Consider the following 19463-nt stretch of genomic DNA (forward strand, 5'->3'; position numbering starts at 1 on the left):
TTTACTCCGGGTCTGAGCTGTAGCTGGAGACATCTGAGCACGAGGATCGAGTTCTGTCTAGGTGTTGCTGTTCTCTGCATCTATTGACCTTGCACTTGACTTCCTGATATTCTGTTTTTTCACTCTCCTCCTCATCTTTGCCTTTCTTCTATCCTTCCAAACTAAGTTCTAAACCAGAGATCACGCCAGACATCATACTGCAGGTTGAACTCTGGGTTCTGGTCTTCTCTTGGGTCCTTACTAATGAGATACAGAATCTTCGTGACCCATAACTTCTTCACCTGGCGAATGGAAAGGGGAGTACATGCCTTCCAGTGCCGTGGGCCCTTCAGAGCATTGCTTCTGGGTGAGAGGGGCACAGTGCAGGGCCCACCTTCCATCTCTGTGGGTGGCATTTACAATGGCTACTTTTATATCAACCTGACTCAAGCTAGAATCATTAGAGAAAGGGAACCCTCAGTTGACAAAATGTCCCCACTAAACTTGGCTCCGGGAAAACCTGTGGTGCATTTATTTATTTATTTTTTGATTGACGTTTTATGTGGCAGGGCTCAGTTCACTCTGGGCAGTGCCACCCATGGACAAATGGTCCTGGGTGCTATAAGAAAGTAGGCTGAGCAAGCAAGCTAGTAACCAACATTTCTCCATGGTTTCTGCTTCAGTTTCTGAGTGGAATAAACCCTTTCCTCCTTGAATTGTATTAGGTCATGGTGTTTTATCAGAGCAATAGAAACCCACTTAACCTCACTGGGCATCTGTTTTCTCATCTTTGGAATTAGGTTCACGTTATTCCTATAAGCTGTTTGGTAGAAAAACTTAGAAACTTAGATACATACTAAGGCTCAATAAATATTTAAACTTTCCTGTTTTCACTGCTGTTTTCCATCAGTAAAGATGAGTTAATATATATGTATATAATATATATTATTTTTTTCTGTTTTTGTCTTTTTTCCCATGAGTACAAAGCTCACATTAGAATGTGAGTGTTAACTGTTCATATGTCCCCCGTGTATTGGCCATGCTTGGAGGGGAGTGAGGTGCTCTTTGCTTTATTCTTATGATGTAGTAAATTGGAAGCCTATGGAGCCCATGTTGTGTCATGAGCCTTCATGCCTGGGCCCACTTCTGACTAGGGGCAGTGTCTAGGCAGCCCCTTTCCTTCTTTTCTCTTGCTCATTTGGCCACGGAACAAGAGGCTTGCTTCAGATTTGAATAGATACCTTTGACAGTCCGGTAGAGTCTAAATAACTTTTTCCTTTGCCTTTTATTTTCTTTTTAAAAAAATTTAAATTACATTTGTGTGTATGTGTGTGTGTGCATGCGTGTTTGTGTGCGCGGGCACAAATGGCACCATGGTCTGTGTGTGGAGGCCAGAGGTCACCTTGCAAGAGTCAGTTCTCTCTTCTGTCACATGTATCCTGGGGATAAAGCTTAAAGTACCTTTATGTGCTGAACCATCTTATTGACCCTTTCTCTTTCTTTTTCTTTTGACAAAGGTCCTTGTCATGTAACCCAGGCTGGTCCTGAAGTTGCATTCTTCCTACTTCAGCCTGTCAAATACTGTGACTGTAGGTGTGTTCTCTTACTCCTGCTTTAAATAACAAAACAAACCAGATCTACAAAGGAAGCCATTATAGTGAAATTTGATTATTAAAATACTAAATAAATTTGTGCTGTGATAACATATACATTTCAATAACAAATGAAATGACATTACTTTTTTTTTTTTACAATGTTCAAGTATGTGCAACAATTCTAACATGAGGTAAAAATATCTGAGATTTCCATGAATACGTAGCTTATAGATGATCCCGGCTGTTGATTTATAGTCACAGCTAGATGATGTCCTCCTCTTCGCATATCCAACATGATTCAATATTTCCTGTCTTGGTAATTTAATACTGTTAGTAATTTTATGATTTTATGAACATAAAATTAGCCCTTGTACTTTGTTCAAATATATAATTGTGATATTAAATATATAACCTTTTGGCAAATGACCTTGTGTGACCTCATCCCCGCCCCCCTTCAGCTATCACAGAGAAACAGCTGACAATCCCTCACATTGGAGGAGGCTGGGAGGAAAGCATTTTTCAGATAGCGCGCCTAGAAAGTACACTAGAAAGTACGCCTAGAAAGAACTTCTCCTTGGTTCCCATACTGTTTTGCCTATTTTCCAGCCCCTCCCTGCCTCTTGCTTACCAGGACCAGGAGGAAGAGCCCCATAGCCCCTGAAGAACTTCCAGAAAGCTCTTTGTTATTTTCTGATTTCCCATGTAGCTATGCATGGCACCTTTGTCACCAGTGTGCTGGCTAAGACGACAAGTGAAGGGACTTTGGGGTCCCTTATAGTCATTTTTGCCCAGTCCCCAGCATCCTCCCCAGCATTCAGTCATGCTTTATGTTCACCAGAAATATGTTTCCAGATAGTACTGAGAGGTCTTGACCACCGGTCTCGCTTGTGAGTGATCGCTCTCCACTAATGTTTTAACTCCGAGAGCTGAAAATGAAGAGTGTCATCGTATGACACTGTTCGTCTAGCACCCAGACCTCCTCTTTAAGAATCAGTTTGGGGATGCTTCGGATCCAGCAACCTTGGCAGTGAGTAGGTAGGCATTGCTATAGAACAACCAACTGGGTGAAGTGCAGTAACACCTAAGACTAGAATTTACATATCGAAAGTTACAGAATTTGAGGTTACTCTATTCTGTTTCATTTAAAGGAGAAATACCAGAGTGGGAAGATGCTGTGCGAATGATGCAGATCGGCCCAAGCCTCCCATTTCTTTGAAGTGTGAACACATATCAAAATAGCACTACTACTGCTGTTGTGTTGTGCGTTGGTAGAATGAGGATCTGGGCTGGAGGCTCCCAAATACCAGAAAACGTTACCAAAACCAAACACAAGTAAAAGTGGGTTAAACGCTGAGAACAGGGCTAGTGCTCTACTTCGGGGACAGAGTACTTGTTTGGTACAGGATAGACCCTGAGTTTATCTCCAGCCAGAAGACAACAAAAGGGTTGCCAAGAGATGTTTATGGGAGATTTATAAGTGAAAATGAACTTTTTTATGTTGTCAAATCTAGGAAATTTGGTTGAAAACCCCATATTATTGCCATTTGGCAGATAGGCAAAATTTTAATTTCTAATATTTAACTTAGTGTGATCCAAAAGTCAGTCTCCATATGCTCGTTCTTTCTCTCTCTCTCTCTCTCTCTCTCTCTCTCTCTCTCTCTCTCTCTCTATTACTTACATTTTAGATATTACTGCAGAGAATGGAGTTTTTGTGACAGTTTGTATTTGAGCCTCAGAGTTTCTGTTTCTCTGATAAATTTTAGTAAAGTTGGAAGCTGGGCAGGAACTTAGAAACTGCCTTAATATCAGACTGCACAGGACAATTGAGAACGCTGAGGCCTGGCTTGGTATCTCTGCTGACCATCAGAGTGAGGCCAAAGCCAAGCAGCTGTTCAGAAGCCTGACTTTCTGATTCTAAATTGAACATGCTTTTATTCACTTCAGAGTAAACACTATAGTTAGTATCTTAGGTTGGTGTCTTGTAAAACTGGCTTGAGCTTAACTTGGGAGTATAAATAGTACTCAGGAGGGTCCTATATCTGCCGCTAGGGGTCAGAAGCAATTGGAAAGGAAAAGAAAGGCAACCATAAAAAGGGCTAATTAGCTGATCCCAAAGTGGGCAAATGACCTCCTTTGTGCTGGGGGCCTTGAGAAATAGCACAATGTTTCCGAGCTGTTACACTCCAAGCAGTAGGAACCAGACTTTTTTTTTTTTTTTTTTTTTTAAACCAATCTCTGTGGTCTAAGGGCTTTTGAAAGCTTTCCTACTGGTTTTGTAGCTGAAGGGTACACTGACAGGAGAATGGGGGCTCCTAGAATAACACCTCTTGCACGTAGGGAAACTGAGTCACTGGGGAGGTACAAAGATCTGGATGAGTCACTAGCGGATTCTGCATGCACACTCAGGGAAAGAGTAAGAGCTAAGCTGCCAGACATCTGCCGTTCCCACATGCTAAGCACCCGGGCTGGGGTTTATTTACACTTACATGCCTAGTTCTCCTCCAAGGGAAGAGACCCACCAGGAAGGAAAGAAGTGTGAGACTCCCAGTAGAGGATGTTACTCATCTGAGCTTCCAGAGCTTTTCTCTCCGGTTCCTTAGGCGGTGCTAACTGCTACGTCCACAAACTGGTGGCCGATCCTAGAAAGGATTATTAGGGGGCTTGCTCCCTTAGATTTCTCACCATCATACTGACAGATGACAGTATAGCTCCTGGAAGCTACAGGCTTTCAGATACAGCTGTGCTCTGTGGGTTCCTATACCTGTCTTCTCCTTCAGCCCTAAGCTCTGCCATGCTCCCTGGTTGGCTTCCTAAGCCAACCATACCTGGCAAATCACCCTGTATGAACTCCCCTTAGTTGTGTACTCAGGTTGCCATCTGCTTCCTGCTGAGGCCCCTACTTGGCTTCTTTTGCTTCCTGAACACTTGAGTGAAATGGAACAGGCAGCGGCATTCTGAAGACAACAGCGAGCTGTCTTTTCGCTTCAAGGATACTTAGCATTTAGGATGTCGTACCGTAAGAAAGGGTACACATCCGTACAGGTATTTCCAACAGGTGACTTTAAGTTGTAATTAGAATGCTTTCTTTTCTGTTTTATGGGAAACCCGGTATGAGCAGCAGATTAGAAATTCTGCCTTCTGATGACTATCCATACAGCTAATTATAATGTACTTAACTGTGCGAGATGGAAAGTATGCAGTGCAGGGAAACGGAAGGGTACAATGGATCTGTCCATCTAGAAATTTCAGATTCATCTTGTATATTCTAGTTTTAGATAAGTCTGTATTTTTCTCTTTAGTTCTCCAAGTTTCCCATCCATCTAGTGAGTTATAATCCCCTTTCTGAGAGTTTTTAAAAGCTGCTGCGAAAGACATTTCAAGCACCTAGGAGAGGCTCCCCAGCAATAGAAACGGCTCATTCTGCAGGGACCCTTGTGATGCAGGCACTTTGCTCATCACTGTGGACTTAGTAATGAACAGTACTTGATTTGTGCTTTCCAGGAGATCACAGTGTGTTGAGAAACTAGAAGTCTAAACACGTAATTATCATATGAATTGTAAAGTATTATTAACATATAGTGGGCTGTATGTATATTTAAGTGATGGTATACTTAAGTGTAGCTGGACTTTGGCTACTTTTTGGGTTCCTTTTTTCCCCACCCTTCTCTATCTTTTTTCTCCTACCCTTTCAACCCCCTAACACTAGATAAGAGTGAAAAAAGGATAGAGAGGAAAGGAAAGAGGCCCCTGAATAAAGTCAGGGGTCAGAAAGGGGGCAGCCTCATCCTTTAGACTACCTTCTCTTGATTAGGGCCATTCAGTTCCTTAGAGTAAGTTTGATCTTTGCCACTAGGATATCTAATTTCTTCTTCTTGTTTTCAATTTCTACATGACTACTCAACAAACCATGACCAATAGCATCTAACAACAACCCACCCCACGCTCGAGTCCCTAGCATTTACACACCATCTAAAAAGTCCCCAGAATTCCAGACATCACACAACCACAGAAACTATCTACAGCTGGCAAATCACCCCTGCCAGAGCACGAGACAAATCTAGCTACTGAGGACACTCTGAAGCAGCCCCATCTCCCATACATGGGATCAAAGTGAAAATATATTCTTAGAACATTTCTGTGTTTTTAAAAGAAACTAAAATTAAGAAATTCTCACTGCACTTAGGTCTGTCAGGAAACAGCAAAGAGGTTGGTGAGTGACAGGAAATCCATGAGTTGGGTTTTGAAGGACAGCAGAGAGGGTAGGAGGAAGAAGGAGAGGATGGGGCTGTTAGATTGTCTGATGGTTTTGAGATGGAGTCAAACACATGATACCCTATAGCTGGGCAGCCTTTGGAGGAATGCCTGGACTTGAGGCCAAAAATAAAATAGAAATCTAATCCTTAACACTTAGTATTACTTAGAATAATATGGATTGTACACACTCTAAAAATATTAGAGAAATGTAAGCAAACTGAAAACAGTGTTTTAAAAAAAACATTGGACATTTAGTGGGAAACATAGTTTGTCATCTTGTAGCAATACTATAAATACAGTGTCATTATTATGTGTGACTTGTTTTTATTTTATTTACTTTATATATGTGTGTGTATATCTGTCTGAATGCACACGTGTGTGTGTGTGTGTGTGTGTTTGTGTGTGTGCGCGCGCATTCATGTATATGCATACACCCATGAAAGCAAGAGAATGATGTTGGATCCCCTAGAGCAGGAGTTATTGTACCAGCTGACCTGGGTGCTCAAATCAATCTGGGGGCCATGGGAAGAACACCAGGTTTTTCTCTTTTCTTCTCCTTTTCTTTCTGATGGCCTAAATATACTTTCACTGGTACCTGGGCTCCCACCAGTTCTCCATTTTTGAGTCCCCCATCTCTGCTCGTAGCGTATCTGCCATGTGTCTGACCTCCTTACTGGCATAGCTCAAGCAGCATCGCTTCCTTCTCTCTTTCTATTCTCCATTTTTCTCTTCCAGTCACCTCCTGAGATTTATAGCTTTGCTGCCCCAGGGTGGGGGTTTCTTTTTAACTCTAGTATGAAGGTCTTCCAGCTTCCTTTTTGAGTCCATTCTTATTTTATTAATGAGACTACGAACCCTGATTTGCCCCAAACTTGATCAGATCTCCTGGAGCTTAAGTGCCAAGGTCTAGAATTGCACTGTGCTCCGTGTCCTGCAGGGACTCGTCTGTGTCTCCGGCCTTCCTTTACTCATCGCTTGCTCTGGGCTCTCACTGCTTTCACCCTCTCTTGCTTTGTACCTGAGCACACCAAAACTTACCGGCTCGAAACAACAGCCAGCAGCATATCATGTGCCTGTGGGTTGACTGGTCTCAGCCGGGCAACACGGCTCTGTGAAAGACTGAAGCAGTTGCTGTTCTTTGTGGTTGGAATGTTTGAGATGACTCACTGAACATGAGCAGTTGAGTTCAGTGATGAGCTCAGCTAGAACGACTCTGGTCTTTTCTGCGCTGCTCCCTCCTTGTGGAATGGATGGATCACTTGAAGAGGCATGAGGCGTTAAGGAGGATCTTGTAAAGTGCAAAAGCAGAAGCTGCTAGTGCCCTTAAGAGAGGAATACCTGGTGACAAGTCCCATTGCATTCTGAAGGTCACCCCAGCTATAGAGCCAAGTTTGAGAGGAGGGAAAATAGACTTGATTGTTATCATAACAGGACAAGGGCCATATAATTTGTACTACTTTTTTTTTTTTTTCAACCGAGTCTGACATGTCTCTTAGTATCCACTATTACCCACTCTGGAAACTTTTAGTTAAGTGTTGATCACCAATTGTCTGTGGCCACTGTGTCTTAGTTCAAATGCTCCCAAGAGACACTAGTGTTTGCTTCTGTCTGCCCAGCAGTCATCTGTGGTTCAGAGGGCAAGTCTGTGCTACTGAGGGCTTTTGTTTTATTTTGAGGTGCTTACGGTAGGACGTAGCTTCAAAAGAACCATGATCAGTGGTGGCAGATGAGCGGAGACAGTTTGCACACTGAGGATGATTTGGAGGAACTCTTACTGTCGCCCATCCAACTCCACATTCCTTTACTAGGCCAGAAAGCCTCACCTGACTCTTCTTACTTCTAACTTTCCCACAGCCGTTATCATTCTTACTTTCCAGGCTGACGTTGTTATTATTATTATTGTTATTGTTGTTTGAATTTTTTTTTACTTTATTTTTGGGGACAACATCTTATTGAGACTGTCTTTGAACTTGGCATCCTCCTGCCTCAGCCTCCCCTGTGCTGGGATGACAGGCATAAAGCACAATTCCAACTTCTTCTTCTTTTTACCCAGTGTCCTTCCCTGCCTTTGAGAAAAGGTTCTCTTCATTTCCTGCTTTGGTCTGCCTGGCAATGTCTAACTGATGTCTTTGCTCTAAGTGCAAATCTCACCTCATGAGAGGAGCTATAGGCACTACCTGTGCTCTGCCCCAGGCTCTAGAGAACAAGGTAATGGGGCTGACCTCTTCTGGGTTAGGCACTCACAGGTACTTATTATCTATGCCAATTAAAAATAGCAGGCAGTTGCCTTGAAAAATAAAAGATTAATGGAGGGTCTATTTATCACCTTGACAATTTAGGAGTCATCTCTTTACCCATAAGGACTTAGTTTCTTGGGAGGCCTCTGCCATTGGAGGTGGTCAATGACACCTTGCCCCAAGGAACTAATATAAAAGGATGGAGAAAGCAGGCAGTTATGACATGTAGCAGAGACCCCTGCTTGGAATGTAAGTCGTTGGACTAAAGGCCATCATTTTCCCTTTTTGCTTCCGTCATCCTGTGGCCTCAGGTCTAATCCCTGAGGTGGCAGTGATGATGGAGCTGTGGTGATCAGCAGCCCAGGACTTCTCATTCCATTTCCAGTGATTGTCCCTTAAAGCCAGTGACTTGTTTGACTATGAGCTAAAAATATTTGTTTGGTTATGATTTTGGATGCCATGTGCCTGGGACTCCAATCTTAGAAGATAAGCCTAGGTGTAAGTTTTGTTCTTCTGTAGAATACTGTTTATCTTAAAAGAACATTAGTGGATGAGTCAAAATGGTGGTGGGGGGCAGCACAGAAAGATATAGTAGGAAGTGACTGTGATTCCGTCTTACTCAAAGACGATGAATAAATTCTTAGGGATTTTCAGTGTCTATTTTTAGGTAACATAGATAAAAGAGAGGACTTATTCCTTATTGTCATTAAAATAAGTAATTTGTTAACTGTGCATTGTGTGTAGGGATGCAATAAAGAAACCACTGATATGGCCACTCCATGATGGGGGGGGTTGCGGTTATTGTGGGGAGAGAGAGAGAGAGAGAGAGAGAGAGAGAGAGAGAGAGAGAGAGAGAGAGAACGAACCAGGCATGTCTGAAAGAGTTCAGAGAAGAAAAAAAAAGCAGACTGGACATAGCCAAGGGTATCTGCAAGGGAAGAAAGAAGAGCAAGAAGAGCAAGAGAGGAAAGAGAATAGCAGGTTATAAGGAGGATTCATTGAGGGGAGGGAAGCTCTGAGCTGGGCAGGCCTGGGAGTTCAGGGTCCAGGGGGAGGTGAGAAGGCCCAGGATGCTAGCTTGGAGGCTTTGAAGGCAAGAGTGGGGGTTGATATACAGCTACAGGTATGTGTCAATGGAGAGCCATATGTTCCTTCTGCCCAAGGCAAGGGAAATGACTTTTTGGCAGATGGGAACCCATTTCATAAGTTCCTGAGGAATGCTGGCTTTTATCTAACCACCAAAAATCTTTCTATAGTCCAGCTTGAGCTAAGGCAAGAGTGTCCTTTCTGGATATTGTCACTGCCTAAGACCTAACATGTATGAAATGCTCTGTTGTGTGGGTGGAGCATGTAAAGTGAATACCAGTTGGCATATGTTCTTAAAGCGAATACCTTTCTGGCAGTGCGTAAGGGACATGTGGCATGGGACCTGAACAGAATGTTTTGTAGAGGCCAGGCTGTGAGCAGAGTGCATGGGTAAGTGCATTTAAGAGAAGTTGTGCAAGTGAGGGAGAAGAGGACATTCTAGGCCGGGAGAATATTATTTAGGAGACTTAAAGTGACAGAATGCCTGTTTCCAATGTCAGTGAAGGAATATGGGGGAGGAAAGGGAGCTACAGGTTGGCCAGCTGCAGAAAGCTCCTTTGGAGACAGGATACAGGGATTGAGTGTTGGCATCATATTATAAAATATGTGATTTGGGTCATCATTTTCTCTGCAGTTTTTGGATAGGTAGTTTTGGGGAGATGAGGCCAGAGCCTCAGTACCACTTGGGATATGATTGTGCTATGCCACAGGGGTGTGACATAAGAAGAGTAAGCGGCGGAGGGGAGGGGCAAAGGCAAGAGAAAGTGGAGAGAGTGAAAACAGGAATATGAAAATGTTTGGATTCTCAGTGGGAAGACAGAGAAATGAGACGGTGACTAGTGCCCAGGTGACTGTGGGTTTGTTGACAGACAGAGGGTGGAGGCATAAAGTAGTGTATAACCTTAAATCACAGGACTTATGGCCCAGTGCACACAGATTTGGAGCTTCATTGAGCATTTCATTAGTCAGCTTCCCATCACTTGACAAATCCCCAAGACCACAACTTAGGAGAAGGAGAGTCTTGACTGGGGTCAGAGTGTCCTCAGTTTAGTTTCATGGTTACTTAGTCACCTTGTTTTGGTTAGTCATAAAGTCAAGATCAGGAGTGTTTGGTGAGAAGCTGTTCTCCTGTAGCATCTGGAAGATAGAGGAACCAGCAATGTCACATATCCCCTTTAGTGGCACACCCTCAGCCTCGTAACCTCCTTTTACTTGGCTCCACTATTTTTGTTAGTACCAAGCTGAGGACCAAGCCCTAAACACAGAAACTCCTGGGTGATGCCTAAGACAGAAGCTAAAGCAGTATTGAGCAGAGAAAAAACAAAACAAAACTAAACTAAAAAGCAACAAACAAAACCAGTGTCTGTCTTCAAATGCTGACATCCAGTTCATCGGTATATGATTCTCTTTGACACTGAAAATGTGTCCCAAAGGCAACCAGTTTAGATTGCCTTCTCCACTACCTTCTGGTCTAACCCCTGTTTTCCTCTGTCTGGATTCTACAGGAGCCTGCTGGCTAGTTTCTCTGTGTGTGCTGTCAACCATCTCCAGAGGATTCTCGACAAAGCAGCCTGGGTGAGTCTTTAAAAATATGTTCAATAATGTCCTTGTGTTCTGACCCGGCATCGGTTTCCTGCTTCTTTCAAAATGTAAGCCAAAGCCCTAACAAGGGTCTTGTGGGCTGGCACGGTACCTTCCTTGTAGCCTCTTACTTCATCTGTTACTACCCACCTTGTTCATGCTCTGCTCGCCATCCTTGCCAAATGCTGTTACACACTCATGCCTGTCACAGGACCTTTGCACATTCTTTCATTGACTGAGTCACTTTCTTTACGATATTATTAGATTAATGACATAACCTCCTTAAAATTTTTGCCATGTGGGATTTTGTTTCACTTTCCTGCTTTAATATTACAATCCTGGAGATTTGTAATCCTACCTTTAGGATCTTCTGGTATCCAGAAAATTTTCTTATGTTTGCTGTCAGTGCCTGCTCCAGGATGAAGTTCCATGAGAACAAGGGAGCTTCATGTCAGTATCATCGATAGGGCATGAAGTGTGGGCCAAGTGTGCAGAAAGCATTTGTCCTCAGATGCAGCATAGTCATTTAGAGATGTCTTTTTGATTGGACTTGTGATTTCCTTGAGATCAGCTGTTGGCAATTATCTTTATACTCAGTTAGTGTCCTTGCTCAATCAGTGTTGGTTAGTGGATAGAATCCGAAGTTTGGAATCACAGCCTTTGGTTCTATGGAGTTCCAGAAAGTTTCCTTACTGACTAGAACATTTAAGAAATGTCAGAGGAGACGTGGTAGGGTGTTGCATACCTGTGATCCCAGTGCTTAGGCTGTGGAGGCAGGAGGATTAGAAGTTTAAGGTCACCCTAAACTGCACTGCAGGTTTGAGGCCAGTTTGGATTATAAGAGACTATGATTTAAAACAGAACAAAAACAAACAAACAGACAAAATCCAAAATATTAGATCTGAGCCAGCGTGAGATATATAATGACAATGTCTCAAAAGGAAAAAAAAATCAAAGCAAAAATGGGGCTAGAAATGACTGGGTGGATGGTAGGAGAGTAATTTGGTTCAGTTTGCTGAGCTTCCACTGTGAATGCTAGAATCCACACAGCAGTTTGGCATCTCTTTCATCATTATTATGATGATTATTAATTGAATACTTTTTCAAAATTTGGACTTTAAGCTTGCAGCCAATGCTTTAGGAGATTATGCTATCCAGGGTGCAGAAATTACTGGGGCTGACCGTAACTATTCATGGCCAATTAAGGAACAGCATTGGCAAGAAACTGGGGGCGGATGCAGTAGTGCATTGTGGGAGTTCTGGTCGCCCGTGGTTCCTGTGCTGGGCATTAGCTAGCTGGGCTTCCTTCTGTAGTGGGGATGTTGATCTTCCTACCTGGATACACATTTGTAAATGAAAATAATGAACAACCCAACCGTAAGGGATTTAACTTCGTGGAGAGAAAAGAGAAAACAAAGTCAAGAAATCACTTTTATTTGCGAAGCTTTGCGTGAGAGGCCTTCAGAAGGCCGCCTTTGTTTAATTTTGGTATCAGTTTTCTTTCTTCCCGGGGGATGGAGATGGTCTTTGAAAGAATGCATGCAGAAAATCAGGCTGTGGGAGGGCAGAAATGAATTTTGGAATGCTTCCAAAGGATAGAATTCCCCGGAGAAGCTGGGTTTCTGCACTGAAGGCCTGTCACAAAAGGGAGTGTCAGTCACAGAATATGCCTGCTGTCTAATTCCTGACATAACTAGTGGCCAGTTGTGTGGGCTTATACTTTTACATGGAGTTTTAAGAAGGATTTAGATGGAAGGGAAATACACACACACACACACACACACACACACACACACACACACACACACACACAGAGGCAGGGGAGCGCACAGTGGGGCAGGGTATGGGTATGGGAGAATAATGAATCGGTAGTGGGAAATGCCTTTTCTTAATTTTGAATTTTAAGGATTAAACCAATTCTGAGATGTTTTGGATCTCCCTAAGTGGCAAAAATCCTGTGCAGCCCCTGTTTTCGTTACAGTGACTGGGTGTGAGGTGCTGCAAAGGAAAGTTTAAATGAAACTCAGTCTTGGAGAGCAAGGCTGCAGGTATGCACAGACCGGAGTTCCTGGCTCAAGCGCATGCTGTCCGTCGGTAGGGTCTTGAAGTAGACAGCACCTGTCCCAGCTCTCCCTGAAGCACCCGGCTTTTCACCCCCAGATGCCTTGTGTTTGCACTTATTTTTGTCTCTCTGTTTAAAGATGACAGCTTCCTTCGTAACTTGAGAATGGAATTTTGTGTCCAGGGTGGAAGTAGAAGTATTTCTCTGGTGACCTCAGCGATGTGAAGCAGAAAATCCAAGTCACTCAGCTCTGAAAGTCTTTCTTTGTGTGTCCTTCATGATGTGTCAGGAGTCTGGGAGCGACAGATGATTTAAAATATTCTGCTCCAGAAAGTAAAAGGAGGTTTTTTTGTTTTTCTTTTTACTGATTAGGAAAATATATGGTCACATCCTGTATTTGTTCTTTGAATGTCTTTTAGGTTTTTGATAAATGACCTAATTTTTAAAAATGTGGGTTTAGTGCTGAAAGGTGGCTCAGCGGTAGAGCACACACTGCTCTTCTAGAGGACCCTGGTGCAGTTCTGAGTGGGTCACAACTCTCTGCAATTCTCCTTCCAAGATGTGTGCAGTGCCCTTACTGGCCTCTGCCAGCATTGGAAATGTGCAAGCCTGCCTACACACACACACACACACACACACACACACACACACACACACACAGAGAGAGAGAGAGAGAGAGAGAGAGAGAGAGAGAGAGAGAGAGAGTTAGAAATGGAACAAAATAAAATCTTTCAGAAAGACTGGCTCTTCATCTTTGTAAATTCATAGTGGTCACTTTGGCTGACTGAGGCAGGATCAGGAGTCTTTTCCATCGTTGGTCCCCCCACTCCCCCATTGGTTGTGGTATTGGTTGTTGTCTAGTGTTAGTACTTGTCTGTTCCTGAGGTTGTGCACAGCAGAGGATGAAGACAGGACACTGAGAACCTCAGCCCCCATCTTACATGTCATTGTTTCTTCCAGCTGTCCCTTTCTCCCTCTAGCCACATACTTTCCCTACCAAGTGTTCATTGTTTATCTCTGAGCCACCTACAGTGAGTGGAATAAGCATAGACCTTTTTTAGTATGGAGGCCACACCAAATCATCAGTGTTTTCTAGTATGAAACATTAATGCCAGGTCAGTTCTATCGAGTGGGTCTCGCATTGTGGTCTGAGGGTCCCAATAGAAGCTTTGAAGAAATACTGTCTCAACCAGTACATGAAAAATGAGTGGAGCTAGTTGCCGTGTTTGTGTTCAGATTTGTATGTGACTAAGAGCTGGGGACTTTGCAGAAGAAACTCCACGTTGCAGAGGCCACACTTTATGTTGGGGTTGTTATTTCAAGCACCTGAAATGGAAGTCTGAGCAGCAAAGGATAGTGGATGTTTCTATTTACCAGCTTTTATGGTGCCACCTTGTGGCTACTGGGCATTCAGGTTTTAGTGCTACCTAGGCCCAGCCAGCAGGAAAGCTGCAGTGCTTGATGAACTTTCACATGTTGAGGGGACGCCTGCTGATTCACAGGATCCTGGAACCTGGATTTCAGGTTCACCTCGCATGTGGCCAAGCTCTGGAGAGTTTTAGAGGGGAAGTTCCAGGACCATTTGATGGAATGAACGGTCGTTGCAGATGCACAGTACACATGGGTAGGAGGCAGGGAGTAAGGGGAGGAAGTGGATAGTGAGTCCATGTCAGGTCATCAAAGACACATGGGAATATTAAAATTGTAGAGATTATTTGAGTAGATAATTGCACTATCTGTGGATTTTGGATACTTGGTCATTCACCCTTAATTTCTAATCATAGGTGGTTATAAGCATAAAGTTTTGTAATGTCAGAGTGCTTGTCAGTTTCTTGTTGTTGTTTTTGTTTCGAAGAGCTCATTAGCCATCTTGGGGAAAAAACATAAAATACATAGTCTACTAAGCAAAGAGGTTGAATAGATTATTCAGCCTAGACTTGGGCTGTAACACTGGAGGCTAATTTGATTGGGGATTGAACTTGGAGGTCTGTGGTAAATGCAGTTGTGTGAAGTATGGGTTAGATGAAGTTCAGCCAATTTCTTCATCCTGGGACTTCGAGAACCTTGAAGGTGCTGATGGATTTAAAGTGTGCAGGGTAACATTACTCCAAACTTTAGTCCTAGAAATAATCCTTACAGTTGGCCTGGATGCATCCTCACAATGGTGTCCATTATGTATTGCCATAGCAAGCTGCATAACAAGCAACCACAGAACTTCAGCGGGAGGTAATAGTGTAAGCATTGGTTGGGGAGTCACTGGGAGAGTTGGTTCAGTGGTTAAGAGCACATAGCATACTGCCCTGGGAGAGGGTTGAAGTTCAGTTTCTGGTACTCGCAGTAGGCAGCGCACAACTGCCTATAGCTCTAGTCCCAGTGGATCTAAGGCCTGTGAACCCCTTCCACATATAATTAAAAATAACACTAAAAAACTCTTTGCAAAATTAAAAAATTAGCTGGGTGTAATGTTGCATGCCTTTGGTACCAGCATTCGGGAGGCAGAGGCAGGAAGATCCCCAAGTTTGAGGCCAGCCTGGTCTACAGAGCAAGTTCCAGGGCAGCCAGGGCAAACTCTATTTTAAAAAAACCAACACCAGAAACCAAATGGGACTTATTTATTTCATTTCTACTATGTGTCTTTATATGCATTTATGTATGTTGTATGTATGTTCACCGTGTGCCTGCCTGATGCCCATTAGAGTTAGAAGAAGGGCCTGCATCTCCTTTTACTGGAATTATAGATGGTTGTGAGCCTTCATGTAGGTGCTGGCAACCAAACCCTGGCCTACAAAAAGAACAGTTAAGTTCTTTTAACTGCTGAGCCATCTTCCCAGCCCTGAAGTTACCTATTTTTTTTTAAATATGTTCCTATCCTAAACGTATAGAGGTTCACCTGCTCGTCATCTGGAGCTTAGCTGACTTCAGCTGACAGCGGTGCCTATGGCCTCTGGTAGACTGGGCAAACAATTCTGCCCTCAGTTGAGTTGGCCTATGTGCCTATGCTGAGAGTTAGGATGGTTTCAGCTAGTACGGCTGGGGTGACTTATTTCTGATGTATGTCCTTCATCCTTGGGCATACTTGCTCTGGCATGTTTGGTTAGGCACAGGAGCATGAATGGAAGGGAGCAAGCTTGCTGCACGAGCACTTCCGAAGCCTTTACTTGCATCATGTTTGCTAATATCCTCTTGGCCAAAGGCAGGTGTGGCCTGTGATAGCAGGGACAGCACTTGAAAGTTACATGGCAGAGGGTGTGGTCACAGGAAAGGGGGAGAATTGAGCTTGTTCTGCAGTCAGACCACCCTGGACCCAGTGTAAGAATTGCTGGATGAGATCACAGACATCTGAGTGAGGAATGAGGTCAGACCATAGATGGGACTTTTAATTCTGGAAAGCAGCCTCACAAATAGACATCTGGGCCATGTCAAGGAAGAGACGGTTGATCTGGATCTGTAAAGGGTTTTTGTTGTCTTTGTGTGGGATCAGTCCAGTCAGGGCTGAAAGGAGTGTAGATCCTATGTAGTTATGGGGTTACATCATGTCAGAAGGAAATGAGAAAACAGAGGCACAGAGAAGATCATTGGCCTATGTAATGCCAAACAGGCAGCTAGAAGCGAAGCTGCCTGTCAACCCCAGATCCTCTCTCAAGCCATTAAGGGCTCTAATGACCTCAAAGAAGTTTTGTTGGAGGGTAGAGGGACTAAAATGTGTTCGTAGTCTGTATTGAAAAAACAAATCCCATCTCCTCCGCAGGGTCAGTAATGTAAGAGATTTTTAAAATAGGCAGACCAGACGAGAGGAGAGGAGACACGCTGTGTTTGTCTCTTGGAAGCTGAAGCTTGCTGAACTGCGGCTGCCCATCTTTGGGAATCTAGTTTTGTTTTCTGTTTTCCTCTCTTTCCCATTCCCTGCCCCTCCCTCTGCTTCATGAGGAGAAGCCAGCATAGGATTACTGAGAAGATTCTGTGTTCTGGCTCCTGCTTTGTCGAATAGCACATAAAATTGTAAAGGCTGATCTAGCCTTCTGGAATAGGACATCAGCAGCTAATTTGACTCAACGTTGAGAGGAACAGTTTGAGCTGAATAAGTACAATTTGGGTAACGAAATTGAAGCTCTATCAAATAAACTGTCTTTTGGGGAGAGGCAGGGGACAGAAACGCTTTCAAGTATTAGATTTTTAAGCGTTTATTTAACAGAGAATAATGGGAAACATTCAGCCCCCAGTTCTTAAGTACTTTTGGCGGTAGAATAGACCCAGACCAGTGCTTACCACTAAGCTGTAATCCCAATCATAGTTTTTATTTTTATGTTATTTCCTTTTTAGGTTTTTTTTTTTTAAGGACAGAGTCTTGCTTGCTGCATATCTGAGGCTCTCCGTGAACTGTCCCACCGCTGCTTGATTAAAGCTATGAGCCACCATGCCTGGGAGCCTTATCCTTTTAGACCTCAGGTTTTGAGCTGAGTAGAAGAGAGCCCTGTGCTTGTGAAGAGCCAGTGAGTGCTTAGCACTGCTAGGGCGTGTGGGATCACTTGTCATTTCAGTGGCTGTAGGAAGACTCACGCTTTTATTGTTCAATTTCATTCTCAGAGTGTTTATGCGTCTTGGTTACTTTCCTGCTGTACTCGTGGGCTGTTTAAGCACAGCTTTGTTCATGAGATCTGTCTGTTCCATGCCTCTTTCCTGCTCCCAGGCTGCATTGCCCTCTGGCACCTGGGTAGATTTTGGAGTGAGCACTGGTGAAGGCTGTCGTGGAGGAAGAGCCATCTTATCTCTCTGTGTCTCCACCCTCAGTACCTGTAGGAATAGCTGTGTGCATGTCATGGTTTCCTCCCTCTCCTTTTGGAAACCTGTGCTGTTCTCATCAGGTGCCTCTAATAACCACACTCTGGTATCAAACCCATTCCTCCCTGATTCTGGCCCAGTTGCTGGCTACTGCACCCAGGGCAAACAAGCCACCCTTGAGTTGCACTGGAAGCCTGGAAGTTGCCTATTTATTATTACAATGCTTTTCTGTGTGCTGATTTGCTTCTTGCAGTCTACCTTGAGGACAGCATCCAACTGTTTATTTTATGGGTCAAAATGATGAAAATGCCATCAAGTGATTGTGAATGGCAGTTTAAAGATACTGGGCTCCTGTTCTAGCAACATCACTCCTGGTTTGTGCAATTTAACGTTTCATAACCTTGGTGGGACTTACTTTTTTTCACCTAAACAATGAATGTGTCTGTGCTGTCTCTATTTGGGTTGCCTGGAATATGGACTCTAAACTAGAGGTCATTGGAAAGAGGTTCACTCTGGAGTGCTCTAGGTACCCAGCCTGTGGAAGGAAGGGCAGACTCAGGATGGAGCTAAGGGAGACGCTAAGCTGGAATTCAGGCTTTGCACAAGGTATCAGGGAGACTTTGTTCAGTGTTATTAACTGTTGGTGGTACTGAACCATGGGGAGCAATGGAGGCAGATCTCTCTGGAGAGGATCCGAGACTTCTGTCAGCCCCACTCAAACAGCTTGGGAATTACCTTGTGGTCCTGAAGTAGAGTCTTTTTACGAGACCACAGTGACTATACCCCATCTTTATTCTCCAAGATTCTTAAGGCTAATTTAGCATTGAATTTGTTACAAATCCTTCCGGTGCCCATCCTTATTCCTGTTATGTAACCTGGGTCTTAACTGTGTATCCTTGCATCATTTCTTAGACTCCTGAAGGGTCTGAAGTTTCTCTTTTATCACAGACCTGACGTCTTGCCAGGTTAAGTGACTTGCTCCAGGTTAAATCCTCCCGTGGAGCCCACCAGCTTCATTGTGAGCCAGACTTTGAAACGAGATATTTGAACGGCTTAAACAGCAGTTGGGGAAACCTCCTGAAAATATCTCCAGCAAAGTGTAGGTGTTGTTTTAGTAGAAACATTTCCTCTGTTGCCATAAAAATCTTCTCCCAAATGTCTTTGTGAGAGCAGAGCTGTGCAGGCTCTGCTGGTGTTTGTGAAGGGAGCCGTATGGCTCAGCCACAACACAAATGATTTGTTTTCCTGGCCATGTTGGCAAAGCAATTTGATTTCTGGAATCCCCAGAGAGAGAGAAAAAAAGATCCAAAAACATAAGTTTCTTCATAATTAGATGTTTAAAGAAGAGCCAAGAGGAAGAGCCAGGAACCCAGGTACATCCCCCCCCCCAAGCGATTCTGGGACGAGTGTGCGCACTGAGGGGTAGAACTCACTCATCGATAGCTCCTCCCTCTTTCTGTGTGCTGCTCTCTGCTCTTCACCAGGAATGAATATGAAAGTCAGCTACAGCCCCTCAAACAAAGTGATCTGTGAGTAGGTGTTCCTCATTGGTTTTGGAGAACAGAGAGAAAACAGCCCTGCTGAATTGTGCCTAGATAAAAGCTTCTTTTTCGGTTGGAGAGATGCATTGTCAGATTGGCTAAAGATGCTGAGAAGAAGTCTCTGGATCTGTAAGGTCAAGGGTTAATTTCTAATTGCTTATTCTAAGGAGCTCAATTTCTGTGATGAATGAGGGCTGACTTTGGTTGTCCTCAGTAGTCAAATACGAAGTAACAGTTGCTTGAAGATGGAAGTTCATGGTAAGGAAGGTTGGAGTAAATAGACACCTTGATTTCATACTATGGTTGAAAACTCAGGTCCCCATGCCTCTGTCTTGCCATCTTGATTCCA

At 43.7% G+C, this 19463-nt stretch overlaps 1 protein-coding gene across 13 annotated transcripts in view; it reads left to right on the forward strand.

Moving 5' to 3' along the window:
- Window positions 1-19463, forward strand: part of Plcb4 (phospholipase C beta 4) — a 355587-nt gene that overhangs the window by 67906 nt on the left and 268218 nt on the right. For all 13 annotated transcript variants that reach the window (XM_076929818.1, XM_076929820.1, XM_076929819.1 and 10 more), the window contains exon 2: window positions 10657-10726. The gene's annotated coding sequence lies outside the window, so the exon portion shown is untranslated. The remainder of the gene's footprint in view (window positions 1-10656; window positions 10727-19463) is intronic.

This window comes from Arvicanthis niloticus, chromosome 2, assembly GCF_011762505.2.
Source record: "Arvicanthis niloticus isolate mArvNil1 chromosome 2, mArvNil1.pat.X, whole genome shotgun sequence".
NCBI lineage: Eukaryota > Metazoa > Chordata > Mammalia > Rodentia > Muridae > Arvicanthis > Arvicanthis niloticus.